Here is an 18,919-nt window from a genome sequence, read left to right on the forward strand (position 1 = left end):
CGCCCATTTGCATCTTCCTGATTTTACCACCAGTGATTATAAAAACAGCCTCAGCAAACCTCAGTCTGTATTTCAAGACAGATGCTGCAAAGCTCAGATATAAAGTTTCATGTTGCTGGAAGGTTAACTGTTGTGTATGTTAATGATTATCAAATAGATGAAGAAAACCACAAGGCTCCAAAATGCAAAAGCCCCTCAAAAAAATTCAGCTAGCCCATGTTTATAATAAGGCCACTTTATTTTTTCTTTTCAAAGAAGGATGACTATAGCTGAGCTCAGTGTGGTCTGCATGCAGGCTTAATGGAGGAGTAATTACACGAGGCTGCTTGTGAGGGGGCCAATAGAGCTTCCCTCCAGGCTGTGTGTTACAAACTTCTCTGTGCTGAACCAGAGCATCGACAGCTTTGCAGGGTTCAGAGAAGATTTCTGACCACAGTGAGACCGAGTGTTTTGAATGTACTGGTTCAAGTGAAGAAGAAATTTTAGGATATACTGTGTGCGGATATATAGAAAAAATTTTAATTGTCCAAAATGTGAAAAGGAGAGTTACTCAATAGCAAGCACCCCGGCAATTATTCAGATTGCAAAGCACTGTCATGAACCAAATTAGCCACCGTTACTCACCTAGGACACATGCCGCCAAAGCACTGAGAACACAGCTGAAATGAGCACTTTGCCTAATAACTTCACATAGAGTCCCCCCATCTACCAGCTTGCAAAACTTTCTAGACCGAAGCCTAGGGTGGAAGCAGCACTGCACTGCCGTGACAATCACACTGTAACACCGGCCCTGGAAATCACCCTCCGAGTCTGAGAACTGAGGGTCAGGGGTCCAAATCTGCAGCACTAGTATCCAAAGCCTGCTTTCAAAATAGTCTCAAACAAAGGTTAATCACCAACCAATACCACACAGATAGTGACAACTGTCTGCCTTGGAAGCTTTCACATAGAGCTTAGAAGTTTAATAGCTAGGAAAACAAAATGTGTTCCACAGTAGCAAATTAATCTGGTTTTGCTCATGACTCAGTAAGAAAACAAACTTTTTTAAATTGATAATTTAGTACACGTACCTGATTTTTTAAATTCAAATCCTACAGAAGTGAAAATTAAATTTTTCTCCAACCTCAAACCTCTGTCCCCCAGTCTCCTTCTCTCAAAGTAGACCAAAGCTAGGCCCTGCTATCATTTTTTGTGTGCTTTAATCAATTCATATCTAAATATCTAAATATGTATACATATGCCACATACACACAGTGTTGGCTCCAGAATTTCTACACAGAAGGGGCTGAGGGGTCGTTATCTGACTGAGGTGGGTAAGCTGCATAAAGCTACATTTGCCTGATATTTTACATAAATAAGAATATGTAAATTTGAGTACCAAAAGAAATAAGTATAGCAATGAAATATAAACCACTAAAAATGGGAATTCACAAGTCCATACCAATAATAAACAGATAGTAAATAATAATTAAAGGTGGGGGGAAGGGAATCCTTGACTATAGTGAAGATTGGCTCAGACAAGACTTATCAATGGATGCTACATCTAGGAGAAAATTTTAATGAGGACAAGGATATTTTTGTATCATCTTAAATGTGTCTCCTCTAGGGACTGCTTATTATTCGCAAGAGTGAGGAGAAAAAACAATAATTATACAATGGAGAATTTAGAGAATTTGGATAACACCTTCATCAAAATTAACATTACTGATGCAAACAGATAGGATACCCCTCAAAGGACACGACATTCCCTGCGTGGTACTCTGGCCTTGAATGCATCACTTTGATCTAATCACAAGGAAATAATCAGGCAAACCAAAAATGAAGAATAATCTAGTTTTCAAAAGGCCGAGGAGGGGCTGTAGTGAGGACTATATTCTTCAATAGTGTGAATGGCATAAAAGACAAAAGATTATGGAAATGTTCGAGATTAAAGAAGGCTAAAGAGATGATAGCCAAATGCAATACCAGACCCTAGATTTGACCCTGTACTGGAAGAAGAAAAAGTATTATAAAGATTAGTAAATCACTGACAGAATGGGAATACGAATGATAGAGGAGAGAAAAAGTCAGTTGTAGGACTGATACTTCTGCATGTACCAAACAAGCCCACCAGCTCCACCCTTACTTACTTAGGAGATGATCCTTCCCCCACTGAATGGGGCTGAGTACTGGGGCTGTCAGTCAAGTTGTGTATTTCAGGTGCCCCGCATGTAGTAGTAGAGACCAACAGATACATTGTTGACTGAGTCAATGAGTGAGTCCAGCCCTCCTCTGGCTAGATTCATTCTATGAGTCAATGCAATATCTTTTCCCAGGGACTTGGGTCTCAAGTAAAATGTTATAGGCTAAAAAATGCCAGAAGTGGATTCAACCTAGCAGAGATGTTCTAAAGAGAGACCATCCATTTTTGTTTCCTAGATCTTGGGATTTCTCCATCATGATTCCTGTCCTTTCCAAGCCAGGCACCTAAGATTTCTCTTTCATTCTAAGAACTATCATATATCCTTCCAATAAAGTCTCCCTCTGCTTAAGTTACCCAAAGCTCATTTCTGATGCTTTTGAACAAAGAACCGTGACAGACATGTACTTCTCAGCTGGCCGCCATGGAGTACACCAAATTACCATTCCCAAATATCTGGGCTTGGTAATAAAAAGGTTATAGGAAGTTTGTAGATTTTTTTCTACTTTTGTTTGCATATGTCTTGTTGATCTCACCAAATATACTCAAGGGCAGCAACTTGAGTTGAAATAAAATTTTTCAGTTCTTTGTATTCTCCTGCAAGAACCCTTTATTATGGTATGTAAAATTATCACTCAACAGATGTAAGCCAGAGTTACATATTTTTATGTTAAGAAACCACTTACCTCTAGATCAGTTTCAAAGGGTATATTTTTGATTTACCTATTTCCAAAGCCCTACCTCAGCTACCACAAATTCCCGCTGATTTCCTATCAGAAATAGTTGAAGCAGGAACAGGGTATCACTTTTGTTGCTAATGTTTCAACTTTCCAAGTTTAACTATCTATGTAAAGAACTAATTTAAACAAGTTTTAGCATCCCTTTTCAAAAATTCTGTTTAAACACCAGGTTTCATTCAGCAGTTTAGGTACTTTACTGAAAAGCCTGGAGGAAATGGTTATTGCTATCTTGTTTCTAACTGTTTATTTTTTAAGTAACTTAAAAACTTCCATTGATAATTTTTTACTGTTTTGGCCATGATTTCAGTGCCTAGTACAGCTCTAAGCCCCTAATATATGTTTAAGAAATAGTAGTTAAATTCATGAACAAATAAATGCTTTGTTTTTCATTGCGGGGCAATTTTGGTTTGATTCATCACTGAGTTGGTTAAAGAGAATCTACTGCACAGCCATTTTAAAGTTAGTGGACACAGATGTCACAGCAAACAGCTATTTTTGATAGTTCCACAAACTTTCCATAAAAGTTTTAAGAGTCCTCAACTGGTCCCTTATAGAATGAGAGCCTGCACTGCTGCCTGGGATGATGCTGTGGTTGGATTTATACTCCAGAGGCTCCCCCTCCCTACACACCCCACTCTTGCTCTCAACACCAAGCTGTAAGGCTAATCTTCCTCTGAAATCACATATTTTATTGGCTACCCCCCATCCTGTTTCTTTCATTACCAAAGAACAGCTGAATACTTATCTCAGACTCTGCTTCTAGTGAATTCAAACGAAGACAAAAATATGCTACTATCTCAACAGAAATATTATTAGCAATACTGATGAACTTCTTTGCCAAAGAAACTTCAAATTCTACCACATGTGTAGATGCCTGCAAAGATTATATATCATTGTTGCATAGAACCAACACAGATAAATGACAACTACAATTTATTGAGGGCTTTCTATGTAGATGCTAGCTCCTTGAATTCTTTGCACAATCTTCTTCCCTAGGCATAACCGTTCACACTTTCAAAATAAAAAAATTGAGTCAACAATGTTAAACAATCTGTCCAAAGTCAGATAACTAGTAGATGACAATTTATTTGAGTACTTTCTGAAAGGTTTCACAGGTTGATTGTAAATGTTCTAAAATACTCTGAAAGAAAATGGTGATGTCCTTCCAACTTCCTGTTCTTCAGCAGTTGTGGGATAAAGCCCAAGTGGTCACTTTAGAAATGACTGATATGTTTTAAGGATTACTCATGAGATCTAAAGCAGATTTTTCTAAAACAAAACAAAACAAACAAACAAAAAAACAAGCCTGGTCTCATCACATTAACTTCTTTGTTTACAAAAACCAAATCAACCAACCTCTCCATAGCCAAAAAGAGGGGGCACTGGTTGTTAAAACAGCATTTTAGTTTTGGAAGAAGCTGAAAATGGAAGTAGGTAAACAGCATGTGATCCACTCTCAACCAGAAATACCAAAATGCCTTTGTTAGGGAACTGGATGAAGCAATTATACGCAGTGTCACAGGCTGTCAACCTCAGATATCTGTCTTCCTGAAAAGCCTGCTCTGTCATCAAGAAGGTTATCTCAACCTTTTCTGAACCTATTTTTATTTTTAGCCTGGCTTACCTCTTAGTATAATCATTTCCTAAGTTCAATTCCCATCAAGAAAAGCAGCACTACACTAATACAGCCCTAAAAAAGCCAAGACATGCATGGTTCAGTTCCCAAATAGGTCATAACTTATAAAGCGTAGTCTAAGAGGTAAAAAAAATTATAAAAGAAATTCATATACTAAATGAAATAAATGACACAAAAGGACAAATATTCTGTGATTCCACTTGTATGAGGTACCTACCTAGAATAACCAAATGCATAGAGACAAAAAGAACAGTAGTTACCAGGGGCTGGTGGGGGAGGACGGGAAATGGGGAGTTATTACTTAGTGGGTCAAGTTTCTGTTTGGATGAAGAAGTTCTGGAAGTGGATAGTTGTGATGGTTTCACAACAATGTGAATACACTTAATGCCACTGAGTAGTATACATAACATAAAATTTACCATTTTAATTTTTTAATGTGTATTTTACCACAATAACTTATTAAAAAAGAAATTCAGTGCTTTTCTTGTATGTCTTAAAAATGCTAATGAGACTCTAATCCATAAAAATCCCATATACTTTTTACCATACACTTTTTAATCCTCCTCCCAGTTTTCTTAAAACCTACACTCACCAACATCACTCTCTTCCAAAGCTACCCCTAAACTTCTTAAAACTCTACCCTGGCCATTACCTTCTGTCTCCTACCTCTCCCCTTTTTCCTCACAAGTCTATATAATTTAAGCACACAAGAGCCAGAAGCCTCATTTGAGGGCAGGCAAGGGAAAAAAACATGAACAAGCAAGGTCCTCTGCAGCAGGCAGGAGAAACGGCTAGACGCTGTTATCCATAGAAATTTTAATGTCATCACACTCATTTTATGCTATGCTTAATAATCCTTCTCTAGCTTCAAGTGCTTTTAGTCATCTGTGATTTGGTGAACAAATCTGTGTTCACTTTGACTGACATTCATGATTCCACTGTCTCCATTCAGATCATGTCTCAGGCCCTTGCGTATCAAGAGGTTTTAGAGTTAGGAGTTCTCAACCTTGACTGTACACTAGAATCACTGGGAGAGCTAATGGTTGTGGTGCCCAGGCCACAGCCCACACCAACTAAATCAGTGGGACCCATGGCTGGGGACCCAGGCAACTAAATTTGTTAAAACTCCAGTGTGCAGTTGTGTATGACAAGTAATGTTTCAGAGAAGTGCTTGTCAAACTTCAATGTACATGCCGGTTACACTTGTATCTTGTTAGAAGACTTAACTCTGATTCAGGAGGTCCGGAGGAAGCCCCAGAAAGCATTTCTAATGAGTCAGGGCAATGCTAAATCTGCTGTTCCTGGACCCCACCTTGAGTAGAGAGGCTGCAGGGAATAAGAGCCTTTCAGGTTTCCTTGTTTCCTTCCTTGGTGGGGCATTTATTATACACAGAACCAGTGAAGGTGAAGTCATAGCTGGGCCTCCCAGCAGAACAGGCCTGAAAGATGACTTGCGACCCAGCTATGGTAGCACAAGGTCTATAGCTGCACCCCAGTAGCAGGCATTCCTGACTCTGCCCTGTGTGGCTTCAGCCACTCTGCCTCTGCTTCTAGGCTGGTCTAGGTACAAATCCAACTCAGCCCTTCTAACTTCAGGACCTTTAACAGGACACCCAACTCCCTAAGCCTCAGTAGCCTTATGCATGTCAACTATCTCCTTGGGTTATTATGAGTTTTAAATGAGATAATCATGTAAGCACTGGTTTGCACCTGCCTTTATGTCTGCTGCCAACAAAGAACCAATTCATTAGTTCTCTCTCCCTCAAGCATCTGCTTCTGGATTCAGCTAACTTTAGCTCTGCTCTGTATACTTTTTGAATTTGGCTCCCACTACCAACCTCTGGCTCTCTCTACAAGTTCCTGTTAGTAGTCCCCTAGAGTGGATTTGATTGGTTCAATTAGTTACCATCCACTAAACCTCTTCAAGGAGGACTCTGCCTTTGCACAAAGCCTCCTCTGAGGTAGACAAGCGAAACTTATGGACTGGCTTCCATGGTCAGGATTTGACTTAAACTACACTATAGTATAGGACAAGCTAAATATAAGAAATCTTCAGAAAGAAATGGGGATATGGCAGGCAACGAGGCTCTCTAGGATCGGTAGTGTAACTGGCAAGCACTTTGCATGCCTTGCCCAGTACCCTCAGCAAATATTTATTGAACATCTAATATGTGCAAAGCATTCATTGTGGCCCCTGCCCCTGGAGGCCGGGGACCATCTGAGTATCTTTGGTTCTGGATGGGGGGGGGCAAAGCTCCCAGAGAAACATTTTCATGCAGATGGTATAAGTAAAATCCTAATACTTTTGCTCTTTGAACACTTTTTTTGGTTTTTGATCAATTTGGTGCTCAGAAATGTTACCCCCAAAAGGACAAGGACAACTTCACCGAAGCTCAGAACTTGGTAAGGAGATATTAGCTAACATTGAGTGCTTACGATATACTAGCACCAAGTACCTTTTTGTGGCTTACCTCATTTAATCCTCACAACACTACAACCCAGGTATTATTATCCCCATTTGGCAAACAGGGAAACTGAGGCTTTAAGAGGTTAAAACATGGCCGAATGACAGTGTGTGTGTGTAAGTGGTAGAGCCAGGGCTCAGGCCCCAGAGGTCTGCTCCGGAGCCTGCACTCCCCGCGCGTGCGCAGTGCCTCTGCCCTTCTTCACAGCCTGCCCAGCCTTGTGGTGACACAAACTCTACATCAATATACAGCTACCTTGTATTTTGCAGAGATGCTTGGCAAATGGCATTTTCAAATGTGACAGTCTCATGTATGTGCCATGGAGATATATACAATATACCCAGACTTCTAGCGGGAATCTACGAGGACATAAAGATAAATTTGTAATACCTCCAGTTTAGGCCAAAATGCAAATTATTCCCAGACTGCATTATCACTATTATTATTTGCAACTTATCACATTTTAAAACAGCTGTTTTCTTCCATACACGTGTCATACACATGTCACAGTGAGTTTTGTTGTTGTTGTTGTTGCTGCCCAGCATCTAAAGCTCCTTTCTATCTTTGGGAAGGACCCACTTTGCAACTTCCCAAATTCCCAGATTCTTGTTTTCTCTCTCCTCCTCAGCCGGGGATGGACAGGTGACCCAGACTTTACCCAGTCAGACAGCCCTACCTAGAACTTGCATATAAAGAAATAAGGAGACTGGAGGATTCACCCTGGGCCTGAGGAGAAGGCAGCACTGTCAGTGGCACCAGCATCAGTACCAGCAGCAGCGGAGCACGATCACATGTGAAGACTCTTCCTGCGTATGATTTTGGCTGAGGCTCTCCCTGTAATGCTTCCTCGTTGTGTTAGTTTCCTAGGACTGCCATTAACAAAGCACCACAAGCTGGGTAGTTTAAAACAACAGAAATTTATTCTTTCACAGTTCTAGAGGCTAGAAGTCTAAAACCAAGATATCGGCAGAGCCATGTTCTCTCGGAAGGCAATAGGGAAGATTCCTTCTGGCCTCTTCTAGCTTCTGGTAGTTGCTGGCAAGCCTTGGTGTTCCATTTGCTTGGAGTGGCATCACTCCAATCTCTGCATCTATCTTCTCATGGCCCTCTTGCCTGTGTCTCTCCTATGTCTCTGTATAAATCTCCCATGCCTTTCTCTTACAAAGATGCCAATCACTGAATCAGAGACCACCCTAATCCAGTATGACCACATTTTTTATTTGATTATATCTACAATGACCCTATTTCCTAATAAGGTCACCTTCATAGGTATTGGGGATTAGGACTTCAACATGTCTTTTAGGGGGTCACAACTCAACTCACAAAATTTATGTTCCTGCTGATTTTCTGGGCCTGGATCTCTAGCCATTCCAGTGATCTTGTGGGCCACCCAATAAATATTTTCTTATAAACTCTTTCCCTACTTAAATTAGCAGAATTAGTTTTGCTGCTTCCAACTTTAAACCTTGACCTGTCTTATCTCTCCATTTCCTTCACCTCTCACGTGAAAGTCTCCACCCAGAGCTCACTAGGGATGAGCAGAACAGTGACTTTACGATGGCAAAGGTCAATCTGCCTCAAGAACAAGGTTAAGATTCCCATTCCTCTCCCTGGATCAAGCACACTGAGGAAAGGACAGCCCAGGTCCATGTTAAAAGAAGAACTCAGACTGACCAGTCCCAAACCTTGTGACTGAAATGCTTGCAGAATTGACTGACTGTGAGTTTGTTCTCAAGCTGCATCTCACTTTGGAGCAGAGTTTGACTAATCTTTGATTTTGGTTGATGGAGGGTGTGAGGCCTGTTTCTGCGGTGAAGACCACACTGCTTGCATCAGATCCCAGAGACACTGCCCCAGTCCGTATAATTTTCATCAGGACACAACAGCAGCACCAAAGGGGCTAACTAGCATTTCAATTGTGTTTAGTCTAAAGTTTCCAAAGCCTCATCAATGCTCTTAGGAACAATAACATTATGCCAGAAAGAGCTACAGAGGAAACAAAACTGGAGTTCTAAGAAACATGGTAATCAGAGACAGCTGAATCTAAAATGACAAATCTATGTCAATGACTTCAAGGAAATAAAAATACATTTAAATTTTTTGAATAAATCAACTTCACAAGTGGCCATTAGAAGAGAAGCAATGTTACTTTTTGATTTGCTCTGATTTGCTTCTTTTTTATGGCCTGCCCCTTGCCAACTTCATGGAATTGTGGTAGGCTGGGAGACCACATAAGCTTGGAACTATCTGAAGCTATCTTTGCCATCATTTGTAGGGAGCCTGTTTGAGAATGAAGCCAACACAGAAAAGAAGAATCCAAGGGATATACACAAAATTATTTCATTTGAGTCCCGCAATCTAGCTGTACCTAAAAATACACAGTAAACTTCCAAGTTATTTGAACCAAAAAAATCCCTTTTTTTTGTTTGTTTAAGCTAGTTTGAATTGGAGATCTAGTCTTAAAAATGACAATGTGCTATCAAGTGTACGTACCTGCTTTGACCTAGTTCCCTTGGATTATTGTTGGCCAGGGAATCTTGTGTCGAATGGGCCATCGTGGTTTCTGAATTTCTGTCATCTGGCATGCTATAGGGAACATGTGCAAACTCACAAGCTAATGCAGGAGCACCTGCACAAAGCAATCTTTTGGCAAGTGCATATTACTAAATTATGATTATATTGAAGGGCATGGCCAAGTAAATTAGCCTGAGTAGAGAAGTCTATTATGCCTGATGCAAGCCCTATCCATCACTGAGTCACCACATCAAACCTTCAAAATGAGAATCTACCTCCCTGAGTTTCAGCACTGTCTTGTTTCCTAGCTAAGCTATGCCATCTCACACTTCCTTCAGCATATTCACAGATGATACATGGATAACATGGCTCCCAGCTGAGCCAAGCCCCTAGACCTCCCTTCCTATGTCTCCCAATTCAGTTTCTCCAAAACCCGTGGGATTGACAAGAACATCCCAATTCATTCACACATTTATGCAACAAATCAGTGTACTGTCTATATGCCAAATCCAGGTGTAGGCACTGGGAACTCAGCAATGAAAAGAAGAGAACAAACCCTTGCCCTTGTGAAGCGTCTACTCTAGTGAGGGAAGACAAACAATAGAAATATTTTAAAGTAGATACATGTCAGATGGTGATAAAATGTTACAGTGAAAGATTAGATAGGGTTAAAAAAAAAAGGAGTGTAGGGTGCGTGTCTATTTCCTATGTGACGAAATAGTGAGCCCTGTGGTTACCTGCAGGAAGAGCATGCTAAGCCAAGGGAACAGCATGTGCAAAGGTACTGAAGAGGAACTGGAAGAAGGCCAATGCAGCTGAAGTGGAGGGAATAAAGGGCAGTGTGGGAGATGAGGCTAGAGAAGTATTAGCGGGGGAAGGTGTGCAGAGAAAATTTAGAGACTTCATGGGTCACTGTAAGAACTTTGGGTTTTATATTACGAACCAGATAAGAACCCCCAAGGTAGTTGTGAGCAAAGGAGTCACATAATCTGACTTAAAGTTTTAATGATTGTTCTATCTGCTGTGTTGAGAATATAATTGGTTGTAAGAATAGACTCAAGGAGGCCAATCAGAAAGACTATGAAAACAGGAGTGGAGGTGGTAAGAAATGGTGGAATTCTGGATATATTTTTATGGTAGAGAACAGGATACAATATAAGCACAAGTTTTCATGTCTCCAAGGGTTTTGGTCTCAGCAACTAGAGGGATGGAGATGACACACACTGTGAAGCAACGGCTATATGAGAAGCACAGATTTAGAGATAGGGGAAAAAATCAGGAGTGTAGCTTTATATATATTCAGTTTGAGATGCCTATCAGATACATATGTAGAACAGGTAGTTAGCTAAATGAGTCTGAAGGTAAGAGGAAATTTCTGGGTGGGGGACAAATATTTCAGAGTCATCAGCGTAGATATGAATTTAAAGTCATGAGGCTGGATGAGATCACCTAGAAAGTGGGTTCATACAGAAGAGAAGAAGTTCCTCCTTTTCTCCTCAACCTCTAAGAACTGGAAATGATCTATTTACAGAGGAAAAATTGACGTGAGTTGGGGAAGGGGACAATTGCTGAAGCAATATTCTTGAGTAGGCAAGAGGAGATGGGGTCCAGTGCACAGGCATAGGATTTAGCCTTAGATTAACATGTAGATTATTCACACACCCTAACAGGAGGAGAGGCAGAATATAAAGGCAAAGGTGCAGGTAAGTGGGTAGATGAGGCAATGGGCTCTTGTATAAATCCTCTTCTGCTTCTGTTTTCTCAGAAAAATAGGATGCAGGTTTATTAGCTGAGAGTTCAGATGAGGGAAAGGTTTGGATGGTTCAAAGAAAGATGAAAGGATGTGAAACAGCTGCCTAAAGAAGTAGGGGAAAGATCGGAACAGGGAGATGCAACAGTACCCGTGGGAGGCGCTCAGAGCCTGCATGAGGTCTGGGGTCATCTTCCTGCTGTGATTTTGAGCACTGTGATGAAGAAGGTGGTGTCCATAGGTGTTCAGAGTAAAGAAGAGAGAGAGGAGAGAAGTGGGCAGTAATCTTAAAATGAGTTAACTCATTAAGATTTAAGATACGGGAGCAAACACAGGTCCACAGTTCAAATACGAAAAGTGCCTGAAATCTTAAGGACAATTAGACATAATTTGAACATATTCTTAGAAATAAAATGAGAGAATTTTAGAACTTTAAATGAAAACGACCCTACTGGTTTTCTTGTCTGAATTCTTCATGTTACAACATTTGAAGACCAAAGCTTACCCAAGACCACACAATTTGTTAGAGGCAAAGAAAAGACTAGGTGAGAGTTCTCCATCTTCATCCACTAGTCTTCCCTTTCTCACTTACTGGCAGGGTACAGTGGAATTTCAGGCTGGCTCCTGTTTCTCACTGCATGTCCAGGCCTTCCTTTCTCTGAACATTTCTGAGTTCTGTTCCATAACTCCCATATTCTATAATGAAACCCCCTCACTGCATCTCAGAGTCACACAGCTCCTCTCAGTGCCTCAGCCAAGCGTGTTCTTCATTGAAGCTTTCAAACCTGGTGCCTTAGGCTGGATCAAGAGCCCAGTCTCAGGAAACTACGGACTGAGCTTCACCTGGGAGGAAGGAAGGGGAATTACAGCATAAGCCTCTCTGAAATCCTGTAGCTGAATTTCTTATGCTGAGCAGGCAGCACCAGGGTTTCCAGGCGACAAGGGTATGGCATTCACTTAGCCAGGTTTTCCTTCTGTCCAGAGAGGAGCTCAAGAGACAAACTGTATGTACTCATTGGACCAACACATGCCAAACTTTTGCGTCGAGAAGAAAACAGATCTGAACCAATAAGCTTGGGGATAGCCTGCAGCCTGTGTCCCATCTGAAGAACATTTGAACACAACTGGTTAAAGTTCTTCCAGTGATGGCTTTTGTTATCTATAAAATTAAGACTAAACCAGAGATGAAGGAATTTCAACTGGAAGTTATATCCTGTCCCCAGTGTACCATCTTGGTGTAATTTAAGTGAGTTACAGGCCCCTTTAAGTTCACTTATTTAAAACACACACTCATCCAAAAAGGCACTCTATAAACATTTGGCACATCTTGATGAGCCCTGCAATTGTCCTTTAAAGGCAGTGGAAACAACCTCAAAGCCAATTACTTAAGCTCTCCTCCAAGAAGTTCATTAATTAGAAAGAGGGCTCTGCCTCTGGCTAAGGGTGTCCTCTCCATCCTTTCATGTCTCCCAATTGTTCCTTCTGGGGAACAATAGTATAGCTCTGGGCAATTCTTTTCAAATTTAGAAATTATTTAAATATAGAGGTAAAGGGTATCAGGGGGACTGGGAGTTAACTTATGTTATAAAAGGATAGGTTCTTAAACTGCCCTCCCTTCTGGTTAAAACAAACAATTGAAAAATGGGGAGAAATCCACACACCTTGGTACCTCACATGCTGGATGAAATATTAGGAATAAACTTCCCTAAGTAAACTTACATATATAAAATGGGGCCTATATACTCTCAAGTAAAAGATTAAAACCATTTTTGTCAACACATTGCATGCCAGTACTAGAGGACTGAGGATCAAGACACAGCATATTTTAAAGAATTGATCCTGTAATCTACCTAGAGGGTAGTTTTGATTTTACATAGCTATCCATAGCTTTTGATCAACAATTCTGGATTTATATATATAAAACCATGGGTAGGAAAAGACTTAGCTATAAAGATGATTATTTCAGCATTATTTATAATAATGAAAAATTAGAAAGCACACAATAAGATATTGGTATATCCATATTATGTATTACACAGCAGCTAAGAGTGTTGCTATATAAAAGAAGGATGTAAGATATTCACAGTGTATTAAGTTTAAAAGGCAAGGTATAAAAACAGTATGCATGGTAAAAAGAACCTACTTATAAAGTCTACAATATATATGTATGTATACATATTCATACAAAAGAGACTAGATGGAAATGCACTAAGGTTTTAAAGGGTGGTGACAGAATTATAGAGGATTTGTATCTTTTGTTTATCTCTGTTTCTCATCTTTCCTATGATCTTCACGGTCATAGACTGGGTTCCTTTGGGAAACAGTTTCTTAGGCAGAGATTTTCATGTTCTTGGTAACAACATGCATAGGGAATTCTCTCAGAAACAGCAGCTAGAAGGAGTAAGGGGAGCAGGGCCAGGCAGAGGTGCAACAGAGACCCTAACAGATTCCCTAGGGACTATGAAACTGGGATGTCCCTTGAGAAAGGTCCTGACTTGAGGCTAGAAAGCTGTGCTTTTGTATGTACCCCTGTACTGACAAGCCATTGAACGTGGGCTTCCCCAGGGAGGAGTGTAGCTTAGAAGAGGCAGCGCCATTCAGCTGACAGCCATACCTGGTGAAGAACTCAGCTGTAAGCCATTTGCAGGCAGCACTGGAGCAGCTGGGGAAATGAGTGCCTCAGTCTTTAAGCGGGTGTGAGAAATTCGGGTGGCACATTACAGAATCTACTACAGTACACCTTGTGCTATTCAGATCCACTCACTTTCTCTATTAACTTTATCCCATCTGGGAACAACTCCTTTCTTCCCCTAGGGAAACTTAGAGTGTAAAGGCTAACCAAACATTGGCCCTAGCCACTGCAGCTGATCATGGGACTACAACTGATCTTCATCACCTTCTTCCTCCATTTTCCAACTTAGTTTCCTTTCACCCTCAGCTGGCATCTCGGCTGAATTAAGTGGCTTAACCAGGCAGAGGGTGGGAGGGCCTATATTGTACACCTGGAGGTCTGAGTCACCATGCCCTTCCAGGCCATGATGGCAGAATTTGTACATCCTCTAACAAAATTAGGCAGGGGAGTATCAATAGACAACTCAGAGGATTCCGGCATTCTTCCCTGCACCCATTCCACCTAATGACTAAGTTCAACTAACCCTGCCATTGAGGAGCTTCGTGAACATGTAATACAAATATCTTCACACACAGTACCCACTCGCATAGGTCCATCCACATTACTCTTCCCACTACCTGCTTATCCTTAACATTCTAACTGTTCTCCTTCAGACCCCTGACCATTCAGCCAGGACATTTGTGACTGCCCACAAGTTGGTATATATATGCTCTTTCTTTGGCCACTTCTCCTACCATGTAAAGTGGACAACATGCTATACTACTTAAAGCTGTGTTCACTGGGAGAATTGGGAGAATTCCTCTTCATATATCTACATACCAAACCAACACACCCACAACTAAGCTTGGCCTTTTGCCTCCTTTGTGAGCTGGTCGTAAAAGACTATGTATGTGGCCATAGGTGTAAGATGAGGGAGAGGAAACTGCACTACAGCAGGGGATGACATGAGAGTCTGGGCCACTTGCTCATGCAGTCTAGTTGTACCCTATGGTCACGTTCATGCCCAGTCCCAGATGTACACTTCTATTTCAGGATGGATTGCTGTTGGGATAGCCCAACTAATGACTGGTGGGTCTGACAGAACCCCAGTAATGGTAAATAGTTCTGGCAACATGGACACTCAAAGGTCTATGATTAGATGCTCTGTACCAGAACCTAGAAGCACACCAGGACCTGATTTTCAATTAACATATAATTCTCCACTGTAAATGGCATGTCACTGCTTTAGAACCCAAGGTGTCTACATTGTGATTCTACTAGGACTTGCCATCATTCACTGTACATCATTCTTCACTGTAGATAATACCACAGGGTCCCTCAGATCATATGGCCAAAGAGGCAGGGCTGTTTGTACCACAGCTTCAAAGTGCTACATATCCCTTTCCCGCATTCCACCTGAAAAGCTGGAAACTTTTCTTGTCACCTGGTTCCCAGTCGTGGAATATGCTTATCTCCAGAATCTGAAGAGCCTACCAGGCATTCTGCTTCCTTATTAGTGGCAGGAAGTGAAAAATGCAATAATTTATCTAGATCACTGGATTCCTAAAAACATTACTGACATGCCAGGCCCCTGAATATTCATGAGGTTTATCTCTCTCACCCTTTGTAGTATATGTGCCATACCAAGTCCTTCACATAATCTCCACTTCATAATCTTCCAGTCTGGTTAACACAATCTCAACAATATGGACCAATATAATATCCTACAGAATATCTAGAGAGTCCAAGCCTCTTCAGACTGTATTATGACAGATGACTGATGACAGAGTTAACACAGCCATGGGACTAGACTGTAAGTGTATACTAATGTTAATCCCATGTGAATGCAAACTGCTTCTGGTCCTCCTTCATGATGAAGATGAAACAAATATATCTACCAGATCAGTGGTTGCATGCCAAGTGCCTGAGACCATGTTAATCTATTCTAGCAAAAATACCGTATCTGGCACGGCAGCTGTAATTGGGACTACTACTTGGTTGAGCTTGTGATAGTTTACCCTTATCCTCCAGGATCAGTCTGGCTTTGTAGGGACTGGACTGGTAAACGAAGCAGAGATATGTGAAGACCATGATCCCTGCATCCTTTAGATCTTTAAGATTGGCACTAATCTCTACTATTCCCTCTGGTATGCAATTACTTTTACTTCCTGCCTTGACTGGGAGCAGGAGTTTTGGAGTCTTCCACTTGGTCTCCCCATATTGTAATAGTTCTTGCCTCAAAGGTCAAAGAACAAATACGCGGTTCAGCCAACTATGATGTCTGTCTACTGCAATTACGCATTCAGGGGTTGGGGAAGTGGCTACTGGGTGAGTCCATAGTCCCAGTAAATTCACTGTAAGCCAAATATGGGCCAGGGCTCCACTGATCTCCATATATCACCTCTCTCTCTAACAGAGGGATCATGATGACCCTTCAGGGCCCAGCTATCAACTTCAATTTGAATCCTTTCTTCAGTAGTCCTCCAATGTCCATGAACTGCTCTTTCCCCATTGTTTGGTTACTCAATGAAATAGCCACAGATTCCTTTGGAGAAGGACTGTAGGAATCATACTGTTTACCCTTGAGAGGATATGGGCTTTAGGATTCTTCTTCCTGGGGATCAAGCCTTTCCTTCTGGCTATAAATTCCAAGTCTACATGCTGGCTCAGATCTGGAAACTGGGAGAGGGAGAATGACTTTATAAATCATATATTTTTTTTAATGTAGCATTTTTAAATCAGCCTTAATTGAGATAAAATTTATTAAAGTTCACCTATTTTCAGTGTACAATTCAGTGAGTTGTGACAAATGTATATAGTCATGTAACCATCACTGCAATGAAAGTGAAGAACATTTCTATCATCATCTACAAAGTTCCCTTGTGCCCTTTGTAGTCAATTCCCTCATCTTCTTTCCCATCTCCTGGCAACCACTAATCTGATTTCTGTCACTAGAGCTTTGCCTTGCCTAGAAGTCATATAAATGGAATTATACAGTAAATTATCTTTTGTGTCTTTCACTTAACATAATGATTCCAAGTTGCACATATCAGTACTTCATTTTATTGCAGAGTAGTGTTCTGTTATACAGATGTAGCACACTATGTTTTCCAGTTCACAGTTGGTAGGGATTTGGGCTGTTTCCAATTTGGGGTTATTAATGAATATACTTTCTATGATCATTTGCATGCAGGTCTTTGTGTGGACAGACGTCTATATTTCTGTATGGTAAATATCTAACAGTGGGATTGCTGAGTTTATAGTAAGTATATGTTAAACTGTAAAAGAAACTGCCAATTGTTTTCCAAAGTGGTTGTACCCTGTTACTTTGCTCACCAGCAATGCATGAGCATCCCAGTCATCCCACATCCTTGACAGCACTTCATATGGTCAATCTTCTCTAAATTTTAGATATTTTAATGATGTATGTAAAGTGGCTATTTATTATGATTGTAATCTGTGTTTCCCTAATGACTAATGACATTGAGCACATTGTCATGTGCTTATTTGCCATTTAGAGATCTTCTTTGCTGAAGCGTCTGTTCAATCTCTTGTCCATTTTTTATATTACATTTTTTCCTTCTTTACCTACATTGTCAGTTCCTGTTATACCATATAGTGGTTTGATATTTCTACACATTTTAAAATGATCACCACAATAGGTCTAGTTATAGTCTGTCACCATACAAAGATATTACATAATTTTTGACTATTTTCTCCGCACTTTAAAATTCATATTCATGACATTTATTTAAGTTTGTACCTTTTGATCTCCCTCACTTACTTCTGTTCTCCCTTCTCCCCTCTGGCAAATGCCTGTTTGTTATCTATTACTCTGTTTCTGCTTTGTTTTGTTTGTTCATTTGCTTTGTTTTTTAGATTCTTCTATAAGTGAAATCATACAGTGTTTGTCTTTTTCTGTCTGACTTATTTCACTAAACATAATATATATCCTTTAGGTAGATCCATGTTGCCACAAATGGCAAGATTTCATTCTTTTCCATGGCTGAGTAATATTCCATTTAAAAAATACATGTGTATATATGTGTGTGTATATATAAAACATATTATATATTCTTTATCTATTCATCTATTAATGGACACTTGGACTGCTTCCATATCTTGGCTATTGTAAATAATGCTGTAATGAACATAGGTATGCATATACCTTTTCAAATTAGCATTTTCATTTTCTTTGGATAAATACCCAGGAGTAGAATAGCTAGATTGTATGACAGTTCTATTTTTAATTGAAAAAAAAAACCCATAGTGTTTTTCATAATGGCTACACCAATTTACATTCTCACAAACAGTGCATGAGAATTCCCTTTTGTCCATATCCTCACCCATACTTATTTATTTGCTGTCTTTTTGATATTAACCATTATCAAACAGGTGTGAGGTGATAACTCACTGTCGTTCTGATTTGCATTTCCCTGATGATTAGTGATGCTGAGCATCTTTTCATGTTTCTGTTGGCCACCTGTATGTCTTCTTTGGAAAAATGTCTATTCAGGTCTTCTGTCCATTTTTTAATTGGATTATTTGGTGGTTTAAAAAAAATATATATATAGAGAGTTGTATGAGTTCTCTGTATATTTTGGATATTAACTCCTTATATGAAAAAACATTTGCAAATATCTTCTCCCATTCAGTAGGCAGCCTTCCTGTTTTGTTGATAGTTTTCTTCCCTGTGCAAAAGCTTTTTAAGTTTGATGTATTCCCCTTTGTTTATTTTTGCTTTTGTTTCCTTTATTTGAGGTGACACAGTGAAAAAAATATTGAAAGACTAATGTCAAAGAGCATATTTTCTTCTAGAAGTTTTATGGTTTCAGGTCTTCCATTTATTTAAGTCTTTAATCCATTTTGAATTTATTTTTGTGCATGGTGTCAGAAAGTAGCCCAGTTTCTTTTGCATGTAGCTGTACAGTTTTCCCAACACCATTTATTGAAGAGGCTATCTTTTCTCCATTGTATGTTCTTGCCTCCTTTGTCACAGATTGACTACCCGTGTAAGTGTGAGT

Source organism: Vicugna pacos, chromosome 6 (genome assembly GCF_048564905.1).
Source record: "Vicugna pacos chromosome 6, VicPac4, whole genome shotgun sequence".
In the NCBI taxonomy this organism is placed as follows: domain Eukaryota; kingdom Metazoa; phylum Chordata; class Mammalia; order Artiodactyla; family Camelidae; genus Vicugna; species Vicugna pacos.